This window comes from Eretmochelys imbricata, chromosome 10 (assembly GCF_965152235.1).
Source record: "Eretmochelys imbricata isolate rEreImb1 chromosome 10, rEreImb1.hap1, whole genome shotgun sequence".
Lineage (NCBI taxonomy): Eukaryota > Metazoa > Chordata > Testudines > Cheloniidae > Eretmochelys > Eretmochelys imbricata.
In genome coordinates, this window is record NC_135581.1 from 59,597,836 (window position 1) to 59,619,378 (window position 21,543).

Genomic DNA, 21,543 nt, shown 5'->3' on the forward strand with positions numbered 1-21,543 from the left:
AGTGTGCGGATGAAAATAGAAGGGTTGAGCGAGGGTGGAAATGGAAGGACAGACACACCAAAGGAGGCATCCACCACCAAGCCTTGCACCAAGGCGTAATACATAGCAAAGGTGTATACTGAACTCCATATGGCCGCTTTACAGATATCTCAAAGCAGTAAATCCATGGAGGAAGGCCATGGTTGAAGCTTGGGCTCTTGTGGAATGGGCCTGTACCCCAGAGGTTGGCAAGAGGCCAGATAATTGATAGCAGAGTGTAATGCACCCCAGAATTCACTTGTAGATCCGTTATGTAGAAATGATCTGTCCCTTAACTCTTTCAGCTATTGCAACAAACCATCTAGGAGATCTCCTGATCAGTCGTGTCCTCTGCAGGTAGAAGGCCAACACCTGATGGACATCAAGAGAGTGGAGTCGCCATTCCTCTTCAGAGCCGGGGGCTTTTGGGAAGAAAGCAGGCAAGTGAATGGATTAATGTTAAAATGGGAGATGGCCTTTGGCAAAAATTTGGGATGCAAGCATAGGAAGACTTTATCTTTATGGAAAGTCATGAAAGGAGGGTCAGCCATCATAGCCCCAAGTTCACTATCTCATTGAAGTGATAGCAGCAAGGAAGGCAACCTTCATGGAAAGGAGGGACATAAAACAGGATGCCAGTGGTTTGAATGGTGGCTTTGTAAGTACAGATAGAACCACATTGAGGTCCCACTGAGGAGCGATGGGTTGTACAGGTGGGAAGGTTCTGATGAGGCCCTTCAGTGGATGGGTAAAGACAAAGTGAAAGGTGCTAATTACTGTAGGTGGACCTTGAGAGAGCTGAGGGCAAGACCTGATGACTTCAAGAACAGGAAGTAATCCAGAAGGAGGGGAATCCCCTGCTGCTTCTGGGGAAGGTCCCTTGCGCTCTTCCCAGGAGGTGAAGTGTTTCTACTTGGCTTGGTAACAATGCATAGTGGATTCCTTCCTGCTGATGGAGAAGATGTTTTGCACACCTGATGAACATGCCCGTTCTAGAGAAGATGCCCATCCAAATACCACACTCTGAGGTGATGCACCTATGGTTTTGGATGGCCATTGTGCTGCGTCAGGAGGTCAGGGAGAGTGGGAATGGGCAGAAATACAAAGCAGGTTGGGAAATCAAAACTGTCTGGGCCAGTAGGGGGTGATCAGAATGACTGTCGCTTTGTTTCATCTGATCTTGTGAAGTACTCGTGGTAGTAGCGGTAGAGGAGGAAAGGCATAGTTGAGTTATTCCGACCAGGGAAGGAGAGCATTCCCCTGACACCGGTGCCCTAGACCTCCTCTGGACCAATATGTGATGCGTTTTCTGTTCACTGGAGATACAAAGAGGTCTCTGGTCGGAATTCCCCATTTGTCAAAGATGTCCTGTACTACAGTGCTGTGGAGTTCCCACTCGTGGTCAATCACAAACTGCGTTCTGAGTGGGTCTGCAATCATGTTCAATGTCCCTGGGAGACAGGCTGCAGATAAGATGATTTGGTGGGAATGCACCAATTCTAAAGAGTGACTGCTTCTGAGCACAGAGCTGTTGACTTTGTGCCCCCCTGTTTGTTGATGTAGCAAACAGTCGTGGTGTTGTTTGAAACAATGACAATATGATGGGTGTGGATGAGTGGGAGAAAGGCCTGACATGCCTTCCTTACAGCTCAGAGCTCCAGCATGTTTATGTGCATTCTGGACTCTTGAAGAATCCATGTTTCCTGTGCCATGTTTGCCCATATGTGCTGCCCAACCCAGGAGGAAGGTGTTGGTGATAATAGTCTTTTCTGGGGAGCAGACCTTACATGGGGATGAGAGATGAGATTATCTTGGTGGGGACTGTCAGCATGAGGTCCGTGATGTGATGAGTGGGTGAGTAAACCATCTATAACCACATCTGGAGGCAGCGAAGCCATAAAGCCATGTGGCCCAGGAGGGATAGGCAAGTCCTGGCCAGGACCAATGGATTGTTGACTCTGCGAGTTATGAGTTCTTGCAGAGTCTAGAACCTGTCCCGTAGTAGGTAGGCTCATGCTGTGACTGAGTTGATGGTGGCCCTTATAAAATCTCAGGCATTGTGTGGGGTTTAGAGTTGATTTTTTGACATTGATGCTGACTCCAAGGGAAGAAAGGAGGACAAGCAACATGGAGGTTGAAACTTGGGCCTTGCATCTGGATCATGCCGCCAGGAAACAGTCATCGAGATATGGGACAATGAGGAGCCGATAATGCATGATGTAGGCTGCCACAATGGCAAAAACCATGGTAAAAACTCAGGGAGCCGTGGTGAGTCCAAAGGAAAGAACTCTATATTCGAAATGGTGTGAGCCAACCATAAACCTCAGAAATTTGTGGGCTAGATGAAAATAGGCATCCTGCAAATGAAGAGACATAAACTACAAGCCTTTTTCTAATGAGGGGATGATCGATGCTAGTGTGACCATATAAAACTTGGCATTGTGTATGAATTGATTTGAGAAGATGGAGGTCCAGGATCGGTCTCCCCCGCCCTTCTCCTTGGTTATCAGGAAATAGGTTAAATAGATCCCTTGATATTCTGAAGGAAAACGCTGTATACCTCCTCTTTGCAGCAAGGAGCTCACCTTTTCAGAGAGGATGCTGTCATGAGAGTGGTCCCTGAAGAGGAATCGCAGGCGAGTCTGCGGCTGAGGTAGTGTACTGAATTCGGTCATACAGCTAAAGTAGATGACATTTAGAACTCATTTGTCCATTGTTATTGCACTCTGAGTGCTAGATGACCCCTAAAAGGAGGTGGTCGTATGGCAGAAGGCAATGTGGTCGACAGCTCCCTAGAGTTCTTCAGAAATATCTTTTCTGTGGGGGTTGCATCTGGAAGGAGGAAAGCTGGGAAGGCAGTCCCGGAGTGTGTGATCTGTGAGTCCTCTGTCTCTTCCACAGCAGTTTGTAGGGCCTCTGATGGAAGAACTGGGTGGTCCTGTAACGTTGTGCACTGTGTGGTGGAATCTACACTTCGGTGCAGGTGTGTAAATTTCCTCCACATACTCAAGGATTCCAGAACTACTCTGCATTCCTTGAGTATTGTCTGTTTTCTGGTTAAAGACATGGGATTCATTGAAAGGGAGGTCTTCGTTGGTATTTTGTACCTCCCTGGGGAAACCAGAGGAGTGGAGCCACGATTCCTTCCACATGACTATGCCCATAGCCATGGATTGTGAGGAATTATCTGCTGCAGCCACAGCTGATCAAAGCGTTGTCCTCGCCACTAGTTTACCTTTGTCTATGATTGCCTGAAAACAGGTCCTGTTTTACTGTGGTAGTTTCTCAGCAAATTTAGAGTAATTCAGGAAATCGTACTTAGCAAGCAGTGCCTGGTAGGTCAAGATCCTCAACTGAAGTCCCGCAGAAGAGAAGACCTTGTGTCCCAAAAGAGACAATCTTTTGCCTTCCTTATTGGATGGAGTAGAGCATGGATGTTGCTGCCTGGACCACAAGAAAGTTGGAGGGAGTGAGAAAAAAGAAACTCAGACCCCTTAACAGGTACATAATAGCGCTTCTCTGCCCCTCACACACACTGTGTATGTCTGTCTCTCTCTCACATACACTGTCTTTCACACGCACCTCCCTACACATACTTGTGGTGTTGTTGTTGTTGTTGTTGTTTGTTGTTAGTTCTTGATACTTCCTGCAATGCACATATATTCTCTGTAATATTATTCTTTCAAAGTGCTATTACTTTAATTTTTTGTGTGATCTATGCATTTCATAATTTTTATTTCTCTCTTATGCTTAAATTTAATTCTTTGAATAGTGAGTTCTGAAATGCCTAACCTGTCCTGTCCGGAGTAATTAATTATCCCCATGTTAACTTTTTAAAAATATGTATTATATCTAGGTTTTGTTTCTACTGGTGGTGCACATTCACCCATTACCTGGATATTGGTGCACATGACAAAATTAATTCCACACATGGATAAAAAAATTAGAGGGAACATTGGTTGCAAGTAACTTAAAGTTCAGTTGCACCCAAATACTTTGCAATGAGTATTTACCTAGCTGGGTAGGGACAATCTACAAGGAGGGGATTGTTACCCCGGAATTAGACATTCCTGTGTAATACCCCAGAACTTGACAGTACTGCAGTCAGCTATTTTGTATGTTCAGCCACTGCCAGCTGAAAACCAAACATCACATAGCTAGGAATAATCTTAGGCCTTTGTCAGACAAGGTCAGACAACTGCATACTTGCATACTTGGTTAGTCTCTAAGGTGCCACAAGTACTCCTTTTCTTTTTGCATACTTGCAGTTTGTTAATCAGAATGGGAGGACGGGGACAGAACATTATGGAAGAAAGTGAGTGAATAGTGACCTTAGTTTTAGGTGCCCCGACGTACTGTTGTTATGGCTAAGAATACTAGTAATGTTTTAAAATAATGAGTAGTTTGTTGAAATTAGAAAAATTGGTGATTCAGTAGAGGTTATGTGCTTTGTTAAAGTTAGCTATAAAAAATTAGGTCAAAGTAAATACCGCGGAGCAGTCCGAGGGAGCTTTTTTTTGGGCAAGGAGCTGACTTCTAAACTCCACATTAGCTGGAAGGGAAAGGGGGCCTCTGGAAGCCTGGCTGGTGATCACTCTAAACTATCTCAGACTGCGGGTAACTATATCTGGGATGTCCTAAACCTATTGCTCGCGTGTGTGTGTGTGTTTAATATCTAATAAACAGTAGTTTTAGTAAAGAGGACACTTGCTTGTATCAATCATTTATAGATGGACGTGCTGTGTTTCCATTGATTTATTCCAATAACCACCCGGAGTGAAACAGCTAAGTTACCACTGTGTTGGGTTCTGAAAAGCCTGGGTAACAGTTTTCCTGTATGGGAATGAAATATACAGAGGAAAGATTCTGCATCTTTTGCCTTCTTTTTGGGCTGCACAAGGATGGCAGCAGCATCTGGCCAGTTAATGGAAGGAACAACTGAGAACGCTGAATAACTTTTTCATAATATCTTCCATGTTAAGGCAAAATTTTAATTTTCTGAGCAACTTGGAAATGTTATATGACATGAGGTTGTGGACTTCTTAATGTGCACATTGATTGCTCTATTTCCAAATCTGCCAGTGATGCAGTACAGGTAGGAGACTTGGCATTGCCATTGATTCGATACAGAGATGTATTGTAGGCAAAGACAAGAAGATGAAGAAGGAGAGCTTGCATTTAGTGTGTGGAAAAAAGAGGGGATGCCAGTGTGGAGACCGAATAAGGGAGATGTGGTCAGAGCAGCAGGGAAGGAAGATGAGCATAGTAGCTGCATTTCTGAATGGACTGAAGAGGGGAACGATGGAGAAAGCTATTGAAGTTTCAGGCTGAGGTTGCAGAAGTTGAGATGGGGAAAATAAGTGAATGGACTAATATGTTGGAAGTAAGGATAGAGAAGAAAAAATGAATGTTTGAAATGTTGTAAAGAGAGAAATGGGAAGCAGCAAGCAGGGAATCATAGAGGTAGAGAGGAAAAGGTTATTCTTATAGCTCCAAAAACCTTTCTGTTCAGGTTAAGTTGTTCTTTCCACAGTTTCTAGGAAATGGTTCTCTCATTGTTTTGTATTACACTTTAGCAACCCATTGGAAGGTTGCAGCATAAATGGCCATTCCTAGAGTTCTAAAGATATGTCTCAAGCATATGGAGTACAAACACCAATTGTACCCCATTCCTCTCAATCCATCCGAAAGGCCAGGGACTTAAGGGCCTCAAAGTTGCTGCAGGCAAGATTTCAAAATCCTGTACCGATTGGTATGGTAGGCATCTGGAAAACTATTTATGAAGAAGGAGTCAAATGTCCCTCTACAGTCTTCCTAGTTGCATTGTGGGGGTAAGTGTACGAGACTCATCTGAGGAAGATTTGCAAAGGAAGTTTCCATTCCTGTGGAGAGGCAGCTATTGGTAGGATGGTGCTGCTGGGTTGGTTCCCAAATAATTCCTTAAATTACAAAGCTCTTTTGCTATATAGGGGAACTTCTATTTTGCCTATCATTCTGTTTTAATAATACTTAAAATTCTGCTTATGCTTTTCCTCTCTACGTCTATGATTCCCTGCTTGCTGTTTCCCATTAGTGATGAATGAGGAAAGAAGCTGTGCAGCAGAATAGGAAATTTCTTACCTGATCATTTTCTTTCTGTTAGCAGGTTCTTTCATCATTTAACCTAGCCTGGTAAATGACTGGAATGCAACTTGTTAACAAATTGAAATGTTCCTTTGAGGGAAGACTTGGATGCACAGTTGCTTAAAGGGTACTTATATAGTCTATCAAGTTGTTGTCTTAATGCTAATAATTGGTTGCTGGAGTATTTTTTTAGATTTGGAAGAACTCTTCTAGCACCCTGAGCAGAAAAGCTGGTCTTAGTCCTGGAGCCTCCAGCAACAATCTTGGACTGCCGCTGAAGTCCACAGGTGGGAGGGTATAACCCATTAGTAGTGATAGAAAATTATTAGGTCAGAAATTTCTCATTCTCTCAAATATAAGACGACCTATTTGATGTACATGTTAGTACTCCTTTTTCCCAGGGCCTAGATGTCAGGGGTGAGCATCTGCAGTCCAGCTCAATGGTTAGAATTGGTCTGAGAGCTTTCCAGAAACGGGGGCCAAAGGTCAGAGTCAAAGTCAGGAGCCAGAAACCAGAGCCAAGTTTCGATGCCAGGAGCTGGAAACGGGGGTTAAAACCAGGAGCCAGGAATAAAGAAGGGAACATGGGGCTGGAGCAGGACAGTCACAAGGCGGGGGCAAGAGCAATCACAACTGCAAGCAGAATTGTTGAGCAGTCGGCATCTGGCTGTTGCTGCTGAGCTCAAAGGCAGGCCTACTGGCTCTCTTCAGCCAATCGGGCAGGTCAGGTAATCAAACAGTCCTATCGGCACAACCCATCTATGTTCATTAATCAGCCTGGAGGCTGGCTTGGCTAGTCCTCAGGCTCAGCTGAAGGTGCTCAGTCCTGACACTAGACAGCATAGCATTTGAAGTGTGCACATCATTTGCCCCTGAGGTCATGGTACATCTGGTATGCTGCCAAAGCTGTAGGAAAGTTTCTAATGTACCATTATGCTGAGACCAATGCACAAGTGGAGGAGTTGGTCTGTCACACCCTAAATCCAGATTTAGGGGGATAGTCCTACAGTGTAAAGCTGAGAAGAGCACTCAGTATAGTAACATTTTAAGTCTGCTTTTCACTAACCGATCAGAAAATTGAATTTGCTTGGATATTGATATAATCAAGAATCTGTTGGGAGTTTCTCTCTCATTTGCAGTCTATGTATACAGCCTGGGTTCTCCCTTTCTTTGATATTACAGGAAACTATTCAAGGGTGGTTTGTACAGCAAAAGCTAGCTTGTCCAGTGATACATCAGGATAAGCCAGCTATTAAGATCAACCATTGTATGATTGAATCCTGAACTCCTGATACTAAACCCTTGTCTTACGTGTACAATCCTCCTAGTGGGTGCAGTTAAAAGGGTATAAAAGTGTTCACAGTGGCATCGTCTATTTTCCTTCCCATATGGGTATAAGCTATACCAGTATGAGCATTTTTATACTGGTATAACTATCCTCATGCTAGGGGTTGTGTGTGTATAACTATTTTGGTAAAAAAATCACACCTCTAGCTGACATAGTGATACTGATACAAAGTCTTTGTGTAGACAAGGCCTTATTCATTTGACTCCTCTAAACAGTTGTCTGGGGAGCCACTTACCAACCCTCTTCAATTGCACTTCATTTACTGTGACTGAGGTAACATTTGTAAAGACAGCAGTGAATCTCATAGGTTATGTTAGGAGAAACCTGCAAGGAATCCCATAGCACAGAGCAGCAAAATTCTAGCCTCCTGCTGACTTCTGAAGGACTGGCAGACTTGTTTTTATTCTTCTGCACTGTTGTAAAAAAACAACAACAAAATGCAACCCCCCAAGAACAGGTGCAAGATCAGTTGGTGCTAGCCAGGATATACTTAATCACAAAACAACCCCCACATAGGTAGAAACCTTCATGTTGATTTTTACTGTTGTGAAGAGACAAAAAGAAACAATCCCTTTGGCCTTAAAAGTTTTTCTCTTTCACCATGTTTTCAACTCTGTTGTGTATGTACCCAGATATTATAAAACAGGATTTGGAATTCTATATGCTTTATATTGGTACAACCTGTAATACCTATATTATTTGGTATTCGTCTAATGTGCTTTAATTCCACTAATGTCATAAAATATCCTGAGAGACAAGATGGGTGAGGTAATATCTTTTATTGGACCAACTTCTGTTGGTGAGAGAGACAAGCTTTCAAGCTTACACAGAGCTCTTCTTCAACCCTGGGCTCTCAAAAGCTTGTGACTCTCACCAACAGATGTTGGTCCATAAGAAATATTATCTCACCCACTTTGTCTCTCTAATATCCTGAGATCAATAAGGCTATAACAGCACTGAATAAAATAGCCTGAAATATCACCACTATTGTGGCTTGCATTGAGACTAAATAAAGACCAGAATAGCACACAGCCTCAATTTCCCAATACAAATAAATTCATCAAAAATAAAAAGATGATTAAAGCTTTGCAACTTCAGTAATTGTTACTCTCAGTCCCTTCCTTCTTGCTCAGGATTAATATATTTAATGTGACTAGTTCAAACAGATAAAGATGCAGATTCACAGCCCCTCTCTGTGGCTGAATACAGTGGACCAAATGCATGTCTGGTGTAACTCCATTGACTTGAAATGGAGTTCAACCAAGAATGAATCTGATCCATTCTGTCAGCTTTATAGAACAAAGAATATAGAACCATGCTTAAGAATCGTCGTGAATTATAAACAGTGTACAAGTAGATAAATTGTACAAAGGTCAGTTTTTAGATTCAGGCATGCTGTGCACATGAGCTTAATAATAATACCACTATTTGTATGTCTATAGCACCTTTGATCCAAAGGCATTTGATAACCATTAATGAGCTCAGGCTCACAACGTCCCTGAAGTAGATTAGTAGTTTGCAGAAGGGGGAACTGAGACACACACAGACTGAGGATTTTAGGTCAAGAGTACACAGGAAGTCTGGGTCAAAGCCAGGTATAGAACACTGACATCTGCCACTCCTGTGTGTTAGCCATAGAATACTGACCAAAACTTATGTTCGCCTTATTCCTTGTACTTTGGTTTGGCAGGGGTGAAGGTATTTACCTTTTGACAGGGAAACTTGTTCAGAAGAAACGCAGTCCTGTTATGTTGCTTTTATTTTTTGTCTCCTCCAGTGAGCTTCTCTCTACTTTGTCTCACTTTTTGTCAACTATGGCTATATTTTTAGAAGATGACAAAAGGTGAAACTTTTCTGGATCCTGGCTTCTTTCCCCTGCTGTGGCCAGAACCTTCCAGCAGTTATCAGAGGCAGTCTAGACCCATGACTCAGGCTTCAGGGCTTTATTAATCCTTTCTACTGCTGCTCAGATGAGCACTTCCAAAGCTGTAGAGATACTAAAATTCTACTAGAAACTCTCAGTGAATCTCAAGGTTCCTGACGTTGTCCAGGCTCCTTGCACTAGCCAAAGCACTGAAATCCTAGAAATATCTATCCAGGGTGGGTTTGTTTGGGTGGGAGGTCAGTCCCAGAAAGGAAGTCATCAGCCAGCAAATTTGCCAGCAAATTTTCCATTTCTGCCTGTACCATTAAACTGCACTAGTATGGTTGAATTTGTAACTTCTGTGCCTAAACACAAAATATCCTTTAGTCTGCTTGACTTAGATGGTCTCCACCGACACAAGCTGAAGGGAGAAAAATTAGCCCAGAATTGGGCAGTGCACGTGGAAGGGTCAGCAGCAGTTCTTCCATGCCCCCCCCTACCCTTGGAATCTGCTGCTTGGGACTGATGAAAAGTTGGGACTCTGGAGATTGTGATGAGGTGTTAGGGTGGGCAGGAGACTGAACCGGGTGGAGCCAACATAGGCAGCATGTTCCCAGTGGACAAATTAAAATACCAGTGCAAACTGTCTGTCCATTGTTGACTCCCCCTCAAAGTCACTAACTTCCTGCAGAGAAAATTGGAACATGCAGCTGAGGAGGAGGAGCCAATGACAACTCACCTGACATTGTGCAGGCAAGAGGATGGGGATGGCCACAGGGCACATGGAAGGACATCTGTTCCATATCTCTAGGCAGTGATCCAGGGGGGAGGTGAGTGTGTTTCTCAGGAGTCCCCAGAAGTTTGCAGGTTTTGCATCTTTGAAAGGATATTGGGAAATGAATATTGACAATCTCATGGTCTTTAATTAGGTGTCATTTTCCTTCTGCAGAAGAAAAAATCCAGCCCCTAGAAAGCAGCTTTCATTACACTTCCCCATCTTTTTCCCTGCATCCCCATATAATTATATTTCTCTCATGCAATATTTAGCTGGGTTCATAGGCTCCTCAGCCCAGGGTCACTGCCTTTTTATATGTTGGGGGGTTTTTTAGAGTGTGGTGCTCATCAAGGATAATATAGAAATAATATTCACTTAGGTATAATGACTTAGTACCTTTACTTGTGCGAGTAGTACCTTACTCTACAAATAGCCTCGCTGAAATCAACATGAGGTTGGTCGATGTGACCCATAGTGATCATCAGTGCCTTTCCAGTAAACTGATGTGTTGCCTTGGTATATACATTTACAGTATAAACAAGTATGAACAATAAAAGTAGTGTAAAATACAATGTAGGTGTAATCTGCATTTGAAATACAGCAAAGTTACTGAAGTAAGTGTTCCTCTTAAACAAGAAAAATGCACTTTCTTAAAAGTAGGAATGTACAGTATTCTTTGTCCAAAAAGCTCTCCCAGTCCAATGTATTTCAGTGGATTTAAATGATTAATCCCTTTTTTTTCCTCTCCAAGTGTTCCACTTCGTAGCATTCAAATGTTCGCAAGTAGAGAGTACTGTGAAAATACCAGCCCCAGTGTTGCTCCTTTGTTGCCTGTGATAGTGGTAATTCATACTCAGCCACTGAGTACCACAGCCTTACTTTGCAGGTGAGGATAATTTAATTTTACAAGTGTGTTGAACATTAATTTTCTTGCAAACATTTCTCGTTATCAAGGTTTAGAAACTACAACTCCCAGAATGATCTGTAGGAAGTTCCACCCTTTATGTGGGGAAAGTGGTTGTATAAAGGGAGCGTGCTCAGTGAATTTTCAGTTTCCAAGGGGCAGCAAAGAATGAAATTGTATTGGGTTAATTCCTTGAGAGCCCTTCCACCAACTGTGGTTGAGTCTGATATTATAGTATCTCACACACAAACTTTAATCAGCTGCTTCTCTTAAAGTTAAAAGAATAAAACAAAACAAAAAAAACTCCTTTGAACAGAATCTATACATTCTTCAATTTAAAAAGAGACACGTTTAAAATAAATATATATTATACAGTGAAGACCACAGTGCAACTGCACCTGTGATGCAAGCATGCAAGTGCCACTGTTCACAGTAGGGACTGAATGATTTGCTGTTACAAAGGAGGCATTTCATACATTAATTCTGCAAAATCAAACATTATTGCATAGGATTTGGGCAAATGCAAAAAGATAAAAAGCCTGGTACCAGGAGGAAGTTTTTCACCAATTCTTTCAGTGCTTGGAATCTTCCAGACAAATAATCTGCCACAGAATGTAAGAATGAATCACCACAAGACCGTGAGCAAGCAAGAAAACTTCAACATAAAAAGGAAAAAAATCTTAGAAAATTGAGCTTGAATTGAAAAATCTTAGAAAATTGAGCTGAGAATCTAAGTGTAAACTTAACCACAATGGCTGCTTTTGGGTGACCACTATTTTGCATTTGTTTATAGTATAGTCATATAGTGTGTGTTAATATAATTAATTGTATATAGTGTGAGTTAATATAATAAAAATGTAAAACATGATAGATGGTACTTTGCCTCCCCGCTTGGGAAAAAAAAAAAGTAGAGAGCAAGGAGGCTGTTGCCCACTTTTGCTCCTGTGGAAAAAGAGGAAGGTTCAGCAGCAATCCTTGTGCTCCCCTGAGAGTAGAGGTTCTATATCTAGATTTTTATAAGGTTGCCAAGAAATCACCATTGTGACACATTTGTTACCAGTCTGCCTGAGGCATCAGGTGATCAGGCTGAGGCCACAGGATCGCTAAGGGAGGAGATGACTGAACACACCAAGTGTCTAAGTTTGAAAGCTCTATTGATAAAATAATAAAATAACAGCGGAGAGTGATGAGTGCTTCCCATGTCGCTCAGAGGAAGGAAGAAAGCGTTAGTGCCCCAAGCCCTAACCCACTTTCATACTCTCATACTCAGTAGCTGAGGCTGGCCAGGCCTGGGTGTAACGTAAGAAGAAGAGGGGGAGGGGTGGATGGGAGTTCTGTCCTGTGCGTACAGGTTGTCCAGGGTCCACTGTGATCTCCGGATTGCTCCAGCTCTCAGGAGGGTTTTGAGTCCTGGGCTCCTCTGGGTGTGTTCCATTCAGGGAACCTCTTTGTACCAGTCAAAATCGGCTCTCTGTGGTCTTCTCGACTTTCCCAAAACACACCAGCTAGACTCTGTTGTCCTCTTTGTTTTCCTCCGTGCTGGCCTTCACTTGCCTCGCTGGTTATAGGCTGGATCTGCAGGTCTGTTGTTCAGTTGAAACTTCCTTTCTCACGGCTGGTCGGTGGATTCCGGGCCCCACTCTTACTTGGCAGGCAGCCCAGAGTCAGATATGTGCTGTGGCCTTGAGCTGGCTGGAGTCAGAGTCTTATCTTTGGGCCTAGCAGGAACGTGGCGTTAACCCGTTCTCTGTGCTCTTCTGTCTTCCCCCTCTGGCCTCTCGCAATCTGCAAAGGAATCCTCCATTTTACACTCACTCACACCTTTGACCCTTCCCAAAATACCCTGCAATGCTTGCAACAGTGTTAGCAATATACAATTCTGATCTGCCTTCTCCAGGGGACCCCTTGAGGGAGGGGTGTGACACCATGATATCCAAGCATTTTGCTAATCAAAGGCCACTGCTGCTAGCAGCACTATCCTCCCCAAAGAGGGTAGGGAGGAACAAGGAGGTGGCAGGGCCCCATCTCTATAGCTTGCAGGCTCAGAGAGCATGTGCTGCAACCTGTGTTTGTGGCAAAGAATCTGTGCTCCCCGGGAGACACTTTACCTGCCTGAAACACAATGTATCACAAACCTCCAGTTGGGGCAGTACAGTTCCCCCGATGCTGAGCTGGGCCTTCATGGTACAGCTGATCCCATACAGTATATAGACTCAATTCCTTGTATGGGAAAGGTTATTCTTTGCTATAATGAAAACAAAATAGGCTATATGAAAATGGGAGTCTCCTCTTGTTTCTGACTGCAGGTGACCAAAGCTGATGAGTTATTTAGCTGCAGAAAATCACTATTCAATAATGTTACCCTGGAAGCATTCAGTAAGGTATGGCTTTTTTATTGCTATTTGTATTAAAAATGATATAGTAGCTCAATACGAATATAAACATGGTCTTCAGCATAATAGAATTGTATATTTTAGTATATTTTTTACTTTTATTTATTCAGCGTCACATACATGCATTACACTTTACAGACAAATAAAAGGCATGACCCCTGCTCCAAAGAGCTTGCAGTCCAATCACACCTTCATGAGATTTTCTTGATCACACATTTCCTTTCATTTTTTATTTTTGTACATTTGAATGACCCTCCAAAAATTAATTTAAAAAATGGAACAGCTATGACAAACCTCTTCAACAAAATTGTAACTCATGCTTATCACTACTAAAAAAAAATAGAGACACCGCATATTCACTAAACGTTCTAATCACACACTAACAATCCGACACTATTTCTCTAAAATGGTGCTGGGATTGGTTGGACTTCTGCCTCAGGGGAAAGTATAGAGAGACAAAGAAAACTGTAAAAGTGCCATTGGATTGTCAAGCTGCCTCATTGCAATAAAAGATCAATACCCAGCAACAGCAAATGGGTTTTACCGTGAGTGGAATACAGAACCAGTACAGTGAAAATACTGCTGCTTTTTAGTATATTTTTGCTGTCTGGGACTGGAACTCTCCTACTAAAAGCATTAGGTCCTACACAATATCTACGCATCCTGACTGTTTTCAGCAATGAAAGCTGCAGGTGATATTTGATCTGAGAGAGTGTAGCCAAGACCTGCTCAGAGCTAATCTATAGCAGCGGGAAAAGATCACTCTTAAAATCTAGTTCGCAAAGCCTATTCTGCCTAGATGGAGGAGACTCTGCAGTCCCTCATGCGATTACTGCCACCCGCAGGCCAGGGAGGATGAGATGCCTGGGTGTGGAGTCCACTGTATGCCTCTCCCCTATGCTCCACTGGTGTGTCTTCCTTTCAATTAATCTGTTAGCAGAGGGTGTGTCTGCAGCAAGAACTTGCATCCTTACCACAGCATATGTAGGCTTTTCAGGGCAAAGACGGGACCTTTTTTTGCAGACAGAGAAATGCTGTAGAGCTGAGTTTTAGGCCTCATTTTGCTGAGCCAGTTACATCAAGTTCTATTCTGGCTACTTATACCTAAGTAAATACAGAAGTGTTTTCTTAAACCTGCTGACTTTTCTCTTCCAGCTTCACTCACTTTACCATGCAAAATTAGAACCTACTATGGGCACACTGAGGGCATGCCAGTAATGTAAAAGCTTCTGTTCAGAAGATGAGAGAAATCAAGACCTCCTTTCGCTAGGCTGGTGGAGAGAATGTAAGACACACACTTTACAGCACCTACAACACTCTCTAAGTGCTGTACAAACAAAAGAAGGCACAGTTCCCATCCTGAAAAGCCTGCACACTCTGTGGGAAGGATGCAGATCCTCACTTTGTGCACACAAATCAGTTGGAAGGCAGAAAACTAGTGGACAATATGGATGAGGCATATAGTGTACTCCCCATTCAGACATTTCACCCTCCCAGACCTGGGGGTAGCAGTAATAAAAAATAAATTTGGCATGAGGAACAGCAGAGTGTCCTGAATTTGGGCAGAGTAGGATTTGCCAACTATATTTTAAGAATGACCTTTACCCATTGCTGCAGATTAGCTCTGAGCAGCTCTTCATTAATCTTCGCCCAGTCAAAACAGTGTTAGTTCTCTAAACAGAGCCCAATTGGGGCTGTAGGGAGAGATCTTCTTCTACCTGCAGCACCAAATGGGCACTGCCAAGGGGAGAGATGATCAAGGCAAGCAGCAGAGCTAGGGTTTAAGGTTAGTGAGTTACCTCTGATGATACAATGCTGCTGCTCAGACCCCTTTGCCTCCAGCATCATTTTTGTTTATATGAAACTGATAAAACAATTTAGAGAAAAAGAGAAGTGGCTTAGACAAGTTACCAATCACATAAAGGTTTAATGGCAGTATCCTGTAAAATGTCTATAGGTTCAGGGATAGAGGGTGTGTTCCTGACCCTCCTGCCAGCCCAGTCCACCTAAGCAACAAAGTTGTGAGACCCTCTAGTTTATAGGTAATTGAAAGAAGGCAAAGGGTAAAGATAGTCAAAAAAGATTAAAATAAAACATTGTTCTGAACACAATTGTGCTGATAGATTTACCTGGCTAGTAATTAGAAATATATATGTATATTTATTAATATTCTTTAAAGCAGGATTCCAAATCCGCACACTAAACTTGAGCGAAGTATTAAGCTGCCCTGCTAGTGATTGCAATAAACTCCTTTCTCTACAGCATGCTGTGGAGGTGAAACAGACAAACCATTACTATACAGCAAGATGAATACAGAAGACACCTATGAAAGCTTGATTGACTAATCCTGCCACGTTTTATGGTCTGCTTGAGTGTGTGGTGGGGCGAATGTATTGCAGCATGTATTGCTGCAGTTATCAAATGAAGAGATACTTTTAACAAAATGGGATTCAAGACACCAGTAGTGCAATTAGTTACAGTATTGGCAATGATTCCAAATTATTAGTACAGAGGTATATGACCAGCAAGAGAGTTTTTTATGAAAACGGTGTAATTTTCAAAGTGTTAGATGAAATCTGGATCAGGCTTCCTAAGGTCCAACTAATTCAGTAATAAGCTAAGACAGCTTGGTACGCAGTAGCTATACTGATGTCTGAGACTGTAACTATTCCAGCAAAATACTGCAAAATTTTGCAACATTGAAAATGGGATAGATGTAACTGGGCCATCTTCAGACTTCATAAAGCGCTCTGCAAAATCAGCAATAAATGAGTTAAACCAGTGACTGTTTAAAATATTCAGGTCTCTCTCTAAAATTAAATTCAAGAGTCTTATTGTCAGTGAAACATGATAGGTTTATTAAATACTCTGTAGAATACTGTACTAGAAGTGTCGGTTTTATCTGATGCAATTTTTCTCCTTAATCTGAGCTGTATGGATGCTACTGCAGCTTCAAAACATCTGGGCACAGCAATTTTTTTCTTTCCTGCACCTGCAAGTGTAAGTACACACATAAACAAAAAAGAAATTAAATCTTTCACAGAGCCAGAGGTGTGGGGGGGAACCCAACCAGCCATGAAGCTCAAGGGAGCAGTATGACAAGCACTGAGCTGTAAACAAGCTTGAGAGGGATTTAATTCTTATGACAAGTGCATGGACTCAGCATATGCACACATTTCAGTGGAGGAATCACAGAGGACTTAATGCAAATATAAAAAAATTCAGAGCACATCAGGCGCTTCTCTTCTAAAAATAGCCCCACAAATCAGGATGAGCTAGTGCTGTAATTATCTTGATTTTCAGAGTTTTGCCACTCGTAATAGAGTTTAAAAAAATTCCACTCTTAACTATAATTACAGATTATAATTTATATATTGTAAACACTTTGGGGCAAGGAATGGGTCATTGTGCATGTTGGTACAATACCAAGCACAATGGGTGTCCTATTCCTGGTTGGGTTCTCTGGGGGATGCTGCAGAATAAGGATTGAATACTGCATCATGTTCTACAGAGGTTTAGTCAGTGTCTTGGTCAGCAGGAGAGCTGTTTTAAGGAAAGAATTTAGATGTTTGCTTGGTTTATCTGCTTTGTACTTTGGTATCTAAATTATTTCCACTGCACACTCGTTTCCTAATTAGAGCCACGTCCTTTCCCTTTTAAGTATGATTAGAAGTATCCTCATTCCAACAGCAGCCTTCTAAAATGTATACTATGAACCAGAGTCTGCAGACGTAGGCAAATCTCCTGCAGCCTTTAGTGGGAGTCTTCCTTTAGTTAAGGCTGCAGGATTTAGCCAGACTTTAGAAAACCTATGTAGACCAGAGTTGTGAGGGGAGGAGTATGGGCACACTTCCAAGCTCTACCCACAAAACAGACTATCTGCTTAAGATACAAAACAAGATTCCATTCACGTTAGATCTTCATAATCTGATCAGCCTCCTTCTTTTTGTCTTGGCTAATAAGCTTCTCTTTTCCTCATCCAGGTTGACTGTTAACTTGCAACACTCACTAGTTTATGAAAGTTGCATTTATTTTAAATATTTATATTTTAATACAATTTTGTGGTTATGAGATTCCAGGATACCAGTTTTCAAACATGATATCTTCATAGGGATACTGAAATACTATATCATCAACATGCCTAGTCTACTAATGATCGTTACACCACACAGGGTGACCACAGGTCACACCAAATGTTGTGCAGTGAAGTGCCCAGATCTGGCTGAATCCTGCAAATCCACAAATCTCTTGGGCAGCCCTGCAAGCAGTGCCAGGTAGGGTCAGGGCATACACCCCTTCATGGGTTGTCGGAGAGTTTGAGAACATGGCATGCTGGGGTGTTTTTGTCGATCCTGGCAACATGGCCGAAGAGCGTGCAACGCTGGGTTTGAATAAAATGAGCAACCAAAGCAAGGCCAAACACTTTATGTTCAGGATTTGGTGCTGACAGTACATATGGAAAGTGTCTAGCCTCTCCAAGTCTATCTGTAAGAGGGTTCAGGTTTCTGACCCATCTAGCTGTACAGATAGTACACAGATTTGATAGATCCTGAACTTTGTCTTAGAGCAAAAATATTTTTGCATCCATAAGCAAGACTTGGACCTCATGCAGGAGGTGACAAGACCTATTCATCGAAGAATGTTTGAATTCTTCAACTCTTTGAATTCTGCTGGCAGCCTACACAGATGAACTCCTCAGTGCTTGCCACGGTACTCTAACCCACCTGCACTGGGAGTTCTGGTGGCTCATTTCTGAGTTCTAGAATGAGTTGTTCTGCCATGAGATGTTCAACCCCTTAGTGTAGGCAGCATCTTGGAGGCTCATGGAGGGTTCTAGGATTTCTCCATCAACAAGGCAGCATTGTTGGTGTGTCTGAGTCCTAGACTTTGGTATTCTGCCATGAGATGGGCAACCTTGTAATGGGGTGCGGCCCTCATTGCCAGGCTGCTGCCTCCTTCTGGTCATCCTGGGAATTAGTTCAAGGCCACGTTCATGGTCTGCACACTGGCACTCTGTCTCTGCTCCCACTTATGGCTCCTCTCTCAGCTCCCAGAACCGCAGAATTATTTTCTCAACTCAGCCCTCTGGCTAAGTCATTATCTGTGTTTTCCCCTTCCAGGGCAGAGCTGGGAAATCTCTGTCCAACAGTCTTGCCACTTCCTTAAGGTGAGGGGTGGGACCCAGGCCCGCCCACTACTCCAGGCCCCAACCCAGGGACCCTGTAAATAGCAATCTCCTGCTGCTTCTCTGTAACCTCAGTCAATGCTGCTCTATTTCCCTGGGCCACTTCCCCAGAGCCCCAGCACTTTCTTCACCCTTATCTCAGGGTCTCAGCTGCTCAGTCCCAGGAGCCAGCCACTGTTCTTCCAAGGTGCTTACAGTTCTTTCAGCCCTCCTGGAATGCAGTCTTGACTGCTTGGGCTCCCATCAGCAACTGACCTACACTGCCCTGCAGCTCCCTTTTATGTGGAGCTGCTGTGCCCTGACTGGCTGCTACTTGCAGCCCCTCTCCTATTGGCTGCTCCCCACGCAGCCTCCCTGGTGCTCTATTAACCCCTTCTCTGCCAGTGTGGGGCAGAAGCCATATCACAAACCCCATAGTGCAGGCAGCATCTTGGAGACTTATTAGAGCAGGGCTGAAATATTATGACTTCTCCACAAACAAGGCAGCACTGTTGGCGTAGTCTTGGTCTGTGGATGATGATGTCTGTAAAGAAGAAGCTGCATACTACCAAGCAGAATGTGAGCAAAGACCTTTTTGGGGACTGGTAACAATGAGATTGGCCTGTAGTTGTCACATTTGGTGTGAGAGCCTTTGCCCTCGAACAGTGACACTATGATGCTATCTTTCCCTTTTGCTGATAGTTTGCCTGATGTTCACATTTTTAAAAACAGTCACTGGTTCTAAGGCACTTTGAGTAGCACAGGTGCAATACCATCAGCACATCCATTCCATAACTTTGGGATGGCTTTTCGTGCTTCCTCGCGTGATGGAGGATCAGTGTTCATCTCTGGATCTGCAGCTGTGTGGTTTGCTAGGTCATGTGGCTCTAGACAATCATCTGCAGGTCTATGGTTCAGTACACTTTCACAATGTGTTTTCCATCTGTCCAAGACTTCATACGTCAATGAGCAGGGAGAACCTTTTGGTTTCATAATGAGGATGTTAGAAGTCTGTTTATAGTTACCAGCCAGACACATGATAGCTCTGTAGGCAGGATGCAGATTATTGTTCTTTAGGCCATCTTCTGCTTTGTCAGCCAGGGAGTTGACATAGAACTTATGGTCACATTTTGCTATGGCATGGAAAATGCCTTTCAGCCATTTATGTTCAGCCAAAATGCTTTTCAGCCATTTCTTGGATATTTCCATGCTTATGTGCTTCTACTTTTTTCACTAATGTATCAAAGGTCTCTTCAGAAAGCTGAGGTTTCTTGCCCAACCATCTGAAGCCAATTGTTCGAGCAGTAGTATGTGTTATAGTATTATGTATACCACTCCAGGTGATCTGTGCTTCATCCGAGAGGGTACCGAGGTTACGTGTATGATTCTCGATGGTCGGCGTGTATTTCATGGCTTCAGTAGGATCCTTGATTAGATGCTGGGCATATGTACTGTTGGTGGAGGTCTGGTTTGTGAGGAGTTGGAAAATGCAATGAGAGCTAAGCAACAACTATTCAGAGTTTGGTGGTGCTTCTTCACTGCCAGAGACCAAGTGAGATTTCACTATGAAGTGATTTCTGATCATGCCCAAACTGGGTGTTCAAGTTAGTATTTAGGTGCCTGTTTTATTAACCTAAGTAGTTTCCAAATATGGGATTTGAACATCCCATTATGGTGTGACTATTTGACAAATGAGCCTTGTATCTTAGGTGAATAATTAGAACTTATTTTAATCGATCTCTCTAAGAGAGAACTTAACAAAGTATTCATTCAATTTTTTTTCATTTCTATCCATTTTCATTTAAGGGCAAATTAATATGAAATACTCTCCTTTAGATTTCAAAGCTAATACTCCAAAGGTCAGTAAAATTGTAAATAAGAGATACTTCTTCCCAGTGAGGACCTATATCCATTCTCTTTTATAGACTAGAACGTCCCTGCATAGATCTCTGTGTGTGGGGAGGGCAAAGTCTGAAAGTAAAGCGCTCTTGTGTGATTGTACAGGACAAGGTTGTCTTTAATGCTGTCTTAACCCCTATAATTAGAGATGAGCCTGAATCAAACTCCCAGATCTGAACATCCGCAACCTTTGTGGGAGATTGAAATTCAAATCCAGATCTGGATTCTAATGTTGCAGGTGGCTCATCTACCACAGACTGAACAAGACTTCTAATCTAAATACCCCTGAACTTTAGAAGTTTGAACATTCAGATCTCAATGTAGCAGTTCAGGTCCTGCAATCCTTTTATTCCCCAAAATTGTACAATGCAACACAGTGCACCCTACAGAGAGGCACATAGATGACACTTGTCTGCCCCACTGTTTCTTTTGCAGCTCTAAAATGAAAATGAGCCATAGCTCTGTACTTTAAAAGAATCCTGGTATGAAAGGTGTTAAGTATTTTTCCCTTCAGAGTAATCACTTATGCAGATCAAGAACTAATGTTCTGTGGGCCCAGTTTACTAAATTAAACAGGCTACATTGGTTTTCTTCAGGTCTTACATCCAATAATCAAGACATTGGTCTCCTTTGAGAGATACATGGTACCTCTGCAGTTACTTAGCTAAAAAAGATGTTGCTAAAATTGGTAACTAAGCAATATAAAGCCAGGCAACTCTACAGATATCTTGGGACAACATTTTTATTTATTACTTACACAGTAAGTACATTGAACTATATGGACAAACACCACAGTCCCTAGCTCAAGAAGTATAAAATCAAAGGGCCTGGGTCTGTAGATCATTTCTTCAGCAAGTGGCTTTAGTCATATGAGTAGTTCCAATTACATCAATATATGTCAAATGGAGTTTACATTCAAAGCTATTTGAATTATTTTGTATAAATCAGCACCTTGTTCTTTACTTGTTACTACATACAGTGTGCCTGATTCTTCTAAGGTAACTTTCTAAAGAAGGGGAGCTAAAAGATGTTGTTTTGTCATTGTGAGGAATGGC